The following is a 7,458-nucleotide window of genomic DNA, read 5'->3' on the forward strand; positions in this document are numbered from 1 at the left end:
GATTATCCATGCAATAAATCAAGGTTGCATCACGTAGACTCACTTCACTCCTCTTGGAGTTTCGGGGCAAAATGAATCTTCGTGCAACATTGTAAAGTAATTTATGCATTGGAGACAAGACATTGTGACTGATTTTACCCTTCTTTTGTGCAACCCCTAAAAACTTAAAAATCGTTTTTTCATTTATTCCTGAAAAAACTATCTTTGCACCAACACAATATGTATCAAACCCAACATTTGGAACATTGAACAATTCCCCCAACAATGCGCTATTAAACTCTAATTGTATGTTCCTAACCATACTAGAACACATTCCACCGTTATTGGAGAAGTTTAAAATAAACTCTCGCATAATGTTTGGAAAAATGGGATTACAACTAAAGTCAGTCATCAAAACCTCCCATTCTTGAAATTTTAAAATAGTATGAAGTTGAGGAAAGTGTGTAGAGTCATACCAGTACTTATCTACCCCAAATCCGACAGACATTTCCTTTGCAATCTCTTCAGCACTGTTAGGATCAACTTACTTCAAACGCTTGACCGCTTTGGAGGATGATTCACTTTTTGGTGAGAATATTTTTCGTTTTGTTCCAACATTTTCAGTAGTTTCTTGGGATGGTGATGGTGCAGCGTTCAGTAATGGGGGTGGATGAACAATTTTTAAGGGTTTTGGCTGGATGTTTTGGTGGGATGTAGAGGCTTTCTTTCCTGATTTAGAAGTTTTCTTGCTTGATTTTGGTGTTTTTATGTTTGAATTTTGAAAGGTTGAGAGAAGAAGAAGGACGGTTTCTTAAGACAGTTTTGAAAAGGGATGAAGATAGTTTGAGTGATTTAATGTGTTAGGGCCTTTTTAAAGATGGCTGACGGTTACCTCACGTCCCATCTCATCAATGCCATTCATCATGGCTTTTTATATGGAAGGATTGAGTGGATTTGGAATTGAATTTTGGATTAAACCGTTTCCCCTTAAAATTTTTATTTATTTAAGTTTAAAATGGCTAAACATTTTTCAAACAATATGATAATATAATTTATGATATCAAAATAAAATACGAAATTAAAATAAAGTAATTAAAAAAATGAATTATGATATTATAAAATATTATAAAGAAAATAACGAACATATTGCTTTGGTCTATCAAAATAACAACATGCAAACAAGAGAATATTCATAGTACAAACTTTATTACGTGTTTACCTGATCCATGCAATAATTGATTTTCAATCAAAATATTGAGGTTGATTCCTGACCCTCTTTTTTTCATGATGCTTCATTGGGAATTTTATGCAACCAACTTTAGTGGAGCTTGATCATACCAAGTTCCAATCTCATCTTATCATATTGTTCTCTTGGAAGTGGTTTGGTCAGAATATCTGCAACTTGTTCATTAGTGTTGACATGCTTTAATACAATATTTTTATATTCTACGTTATCCTTAAGAAAATGATGTCTAATATGTATATGTTTAGCTCATGAATGATGCACTGGATCTTTAGATATACATATGGCACTGGTATTATCACAATAAATAGGAATACATTCAACTTTAATACCAAAATCTCTTAGTTGTTGTTTTATCCAAAGCATTTGGGAACAGCAAGCTGCTGCTGCTACGTATTCAGCTTCGGCTGTGGATAATGCAACCGTGTTTTGTTTCTTAGAGCTCCATGAAACTAAACATGAGCCAAAAAATTGTACCATACCTGACGTGCTTTTTCTATTGACTAGATCACCTGCATAATCTGCATCACTAAAGCCTTTTAAATCATAAACATCACTTTTAGGATAAAATAGGGACAAGTCGTCTGTTCCCTTCAAATATCTTAAAATCCGTTTTACTGCTGTGAGATGTGATTCTTTGGGGTTGGACTGAAATCTAGCACATAAACCAACACTAAAAGCAATATCAGGTCTACTAGCAGTTAGATATAGTAAGGAACCTATCATGCCTCGATACATTGTTTGATCTACGTTAGTTCCTTTTAGGTCTTCATCTAATCTAACATTTGTAGCCATGGGTGTATGGTTGGTTTTAGCGTTGTGTAACATCTCGGAATAACTCGGGTCGTTTGAAAAGAGGAAAATGATCTTTTAAAAACGAGACAACTAAAATCCGAGTCAAACCGAAATGTTAGAAACAGTTTAAAAACGGTTTTGAAGTTAAGGAAAACGTGCGGATCGAGTTCTATTAGCGTTATTATGAACTACTAGGTAACGATAAAATTCTTAGCAGCGGAAAGAACGAAAAGTTAAATCTACTTATTACAACTTGCGAACGATAATCGCCTCATAAAACAAAATGTTCTGCAAACTCAACTAGAATTTCTTATCAAACTTCTATATTCTAGTAATTTATTTCTTCAAGGTCAAAGCTCACTCCCCAGACCTGCAACTTAACTTACTGCTAGTCATTGTCCGGATAGGAAACAACATCATCGCAGGGTCGTTAAGACCAAAAGTACACGTCAGCGACCGTCGCATATCAATAATTAATAACATAAGAGAAAGTTTAATTAATTAGTTAACAAATCACAGAACCGTACGCTTGATCTTGCTTTATTAAGAATATTTGTTTCATGTAAAAGTTAGTCAGCCATACTGCTGTACTATCCAGCCATACTGCCGGTACTATCCAGCCATACTGCCGGTACACTCCAAACTCCATAAGTGAGACAATACATTAGGGGGAGCTAACCCCTAAGCAAGCCTCTACCATAGACACTCGCCTTACTTCGGTGTCTATAGTTAAGTATGCATACCCCCCGCGGTGGCTCATAATGCCCTCATATACCGCGAGTAATTCTTTTCCACCAATTGACGTCATACTACGTCCACTTTAAAGTTAGTGAGGTCATACTACCTCTGCTTATCAAAACAATGTATAAAAATTATTGATTCGAAAGATAACATTATCCGTACTATATATCCATGCTTCACTTTTGTATACCATTATTATATGATACATCGGACTAATGCAAACCACGCTGCGTGTACATACCTTAAGCAAAATAACCAACTCGCAAACGTCTCAATCAATTCCCGGTCACGAATCGACTTCCTACAAGGTTCAATCGTATTCGGGAAATAAGCACACATACACATTTTCCTCAAATCACACATAGCACGCATATACAATCACATCCATACCTAGAATGCTACACACAACATGAACATCCATCACATACTACAACATGGTATAAACACAAAACTGGACAGCTTATACAATCTGTCCAGAAACTCATCTTAAGACTGTCAAACTGAAAATCCGACTTCACCGTTGCGTCCGGAAGGCGTCAAAACCCCCAGTTACCAATTTTCATTATTTATAACATAGTATAAATATTTTTAACTTAATTTCAAAGCCAAAAATGCTCCAAAAACACAATTTTTCCACTATTTTCAAAACCTACGGGATTTCATTTTTTTATCACAAAATATAAATTTTCAATGCTTTATTCCCTAATAAATCTAAACAATAAAATTTACATAATTTTCATGATCACATCCAAAAATAAATTTTAATTATTTATTTATATTTTTTCTCAAAAATAATTCTTTTTACACCAATTTACACACACAAACACACCACACATATACATGTATATTTCTCCACCAACATTATTAATCTCCACTATTTATCAATAAAAAATAAAAATAAATTTCCATCACCACATATATTTTTTTTATATGAGCAACCATTTTTTTTTATGTATATACATATATATATATATTTTTTCAATCATTCATCAAACAATTCTTCATACACATGTAATCATAACTAAAACCCTAAAACCATACATTAATTTAAATGGAAAAACATCATACTTCCACACATGAAATTTTAAATCATGAACAACTCACAAACTATAAAATAACACACATAAACATCATGGAAATTTAAATTAAAACTTAAAAATAAAACTAGGTTAAGAATTACTTACAATTGCTCAAGAACAACACCAAAATTTTAAGAACCAAATTGATGAATCAAGAAGGCTTAGGCGTGAGAATGTGAGGGATTTTGAGAGTATTTTTCTTACTTGCAATTGAGTTTGAAAATGAAAAGGAGTAAGGAAAAAGGATTAAGGAAAAAGAATAAGGAAAGAATAAATTAAGGAATTTATGAGATTTTATTGATAATTATTGCCTTAATCATTCATTAGCCCAAAATGGAAGTTACAATCTTCCAAAATTCCTCCCATGGCCGGCCAACCATACATATACCCATATTTATTTTTTATTTTTATTTTTTTTTTTTGAAATTAAAGATAGATTAGGAAAAGATTTGGACTTAAAATGATTTTATTTGCCTTAAAAGTTAAAGTCTCATGATTTAACCTACTAGCAAAATAAATAATAAAAGAAATATATTTTTTTTTTAAAAAAAAATAATAATAAAAATGATAATATTACTAGCAAATCATTTAATATATCGGGAAAATATCGGGGTGTTACAGACTACCCCCCTTAAAAAGGTTTTGACCCCAAAACCTCAACGTACAAACACTAAACACGCACCCATCAAACACAAAACACACACAACCACAGATAAAAAAATAAAAAAAAAAAAAAAAAAAAAAAAAAACGATAAAACAAGCACACAACAAAAGAAATAGATCAAAATAACTCAAAGCGCGCAAAATCCTACCGCTTCCTACCCCCTTAAAAAGTTACGTCCCCGTAACTTACTAACCTGAGGAAAAAGATGCGGATACTTCTCTCGCATTGACGCTTCTGTTTCCCAAGTTGCCTCTTGTGACCGATGATTGGACCATAAAACCTTAACCATTGCAACATCCTTTCGCCGAGTACTGCGAACCTTCCTATCTAAAATCTGGACAGGTTGCTCTTCATAGGTGAGGCTTTCATCAAGTTCTAACGGTTCCGGGTCTAAGACATGCGAAGACGCCGCAACATAACGTTTTAACTGGGAGATATGAAAAACGTCATGAACCTTACCCAACGCATTAGGTAACGCTAACCGGTAAGCTAACTTCCCAATCCGCTCCACAATATCATAGGGGCCAATGAAACGCGGGCTCAACTTCCCGCGAGCACCAAAACGAACCACACCTCTCATCGGAGACACACGGAGTAGAACTTTGTCGCCCACTTCGTACTTATCAGGCCGACGTCGGAGATCGGCGTAAGATTTTTGTCTATCCTGGGCTGCCTTCATTTTATCGCGGATCAACTTTACTTTCTCTGTCATTTGCACAAGCATATCAGGTCCTAAGGTGACGGTTTCAGTAAAATCATCCCAACATACAGGACTACGGCACTTACGACCATACAGTGCTTCAAACGGAGCCATTTGAATCGTTGCCTGATAACTGTTATTATAAGAGAATTCTACTAAATCCAAATGTTCATCCCATGAACCTTGCCATTCCATGGCTATTGCTCTCAACATATCTTCTAGTATCTGATTGACACGTTCAGTCTGACCATCCGTCATAGGGTGAAAAGACGTGCTATGAAGAAGAGTGGTTCCCAAAGCCTGTTGTAATGACTTCCAAAAATGTGACAAGTATCGAGTATCACGATCAGAGACAATAGTACGAGGTATCCCGTGATATCGAACAACGTATCTTATATAGGCACGAGCAAGTTGTTCCATATCCCACTTACAGTTCATCGGAATAAACCTTGCAGACTTAGTAAGCCTATCCACGATAACCCAAAGAGTATCATTACCAGTCTTAGTTCGTGGCAACCCTAACACGAAATCCATAGATATGTCATCCCATTTCCAGACCGGGACTTCTAGGGGTTGCAGTAACCCAGCTGGTCTTCGATGTTCACTCTTAACCTTTTGACACGTTAAACACTTGGAAACAAATTCAGCAATATTCTTTTTCATACCAGACCACCAAAACATGCATTTTAATCCTGATACATCTTATCCCCACCAGGATGAACTGAGTATCTAGAATAATGAGCTTCGTTCAACAATTTTTCCTTCAAGGAGTCACACCCATCCGGCACACACCATCGTCCTTTAAAACGAAGACTACCGTCCTCATGAATTGTAAAACCTTCAGCTTTCCCTTCACTGATCTGCTCCCGAAGTTTAATGAACTTTGGGTCTTCCAGTTGCTTAGCCATAATCTCTTCGAAAAAGGTAGGTTGAATAGACAAGGCACTCAACTTGGCTTCCAATTCCCCTTCTTGGATTATCTCCAAGTTCATATTCCCAAATTCCTTACGCAACTCCTCAGAGGTTATTAACGCTGAGACTGAATGCCTCGATTTCCTACTCAAAGCATCGGCGACTACATTCGCACGGCCTTCGTGATAGGAAATCTCCAAATCATAATCACTGATAAGTTCTAACCAACGTCGTTGGCGCAAATTCAACTCGGGTTGAGTGAATAAAAATTGCAAGCTTTTATGATCCGTAAAGACCTTGCATTTGACACCATAAAGATAATGTCGCCAGATTTTCAATGCAAAAACCACAGCCGCTAACTCCAAGTCATGTGTTGGATAATTCACCTCATGAGTCCTTAGTTGACGTGAAGCATATGCCACCACCTTTCTCTCTTGCATTAAAACACAACCTAATCCATGTTTGGAAGCGTCACTGTAGACGGAGTATTCCAAAGATGGGTCAGGTAAGGTCAACACAGGGGCTGTAGTTAACCTCTCCTTTAATAACTGAAATGCTTTCTCGCAATCCTCAGTCCATTCGAACTTCTTTTCCTTCTTCATCAAGGCTGTTAGTGGACGAGCGATGCGAGAAAAGTCCTTGACAAAACGACGATAGTATCCTGCTAATCCCAAGAAACTCCGGATATCCGTAACATTTCGAGGTGTAGACCAATCCCGAACAGCTGCTACTTTTGCTGGATCAACGGAAATTCCTTCCTTAGAAACAATATGACCCAGAAAAGCCACTTGTTCTAACCAAAATTCACACTTCGAAAACTTAGCATACAACTGATTCTCCCGTAGAACCTGCAAGACCATCCTTAAATGCTCTCGATGTTCTTCTTGACTCTTGGAATATACCAAAATATCATCAATGAACACCACCACACACTTATCGAGGTGCGCGTTAAAGACCCGATTCATCAACCCCATAAATGCTGCGGGTGCATTGGTCAACCCAAAAGGCATCACTGTAAATTCAAAGTGTCCGTATCTGGTTCTAAAAGCTGATTTACTAATATCCTCCTCCTTGATACGCAACTAATGGTACCCTGACCGTAGATCAATCTTGGAAAAGACTCCTGCCCCTTGCAACTGATCAAAAAGATCATCGATCCGTGGTAACGGGTACTTATTCTTAACAGTGACCTCATTAAGTTCTCTGTAATCAATACAGAGACGCATCGTTCCGTCCTTTTTCCTTACAAACAACACTAGGGCTCCCCAAGGCGACACACTAGGTCTTATATAACCCTTCTCTAGCAACTCTTCCAATTGGACCTTCAATTCTTCCATCTCCTTTG

The sequence above is a fragment of the Amaranthus tricolor genome, chromosome 14 (assembly GCF_026212465.1).
Source record: "Amaranthus tricolor cultivar Red isolate AtriRed21 chromosome 14, ASM2621246v1, whole genome shotgun sequence".
NCBI classification, from domain to species: domain Eukaryota; kingdom Viridiplantae; phylum Streptophyta; class Magnoliopsida; order Caryophyllales; family Amaranthaceae; genus Amaranthus; species Amaranthus tricolor.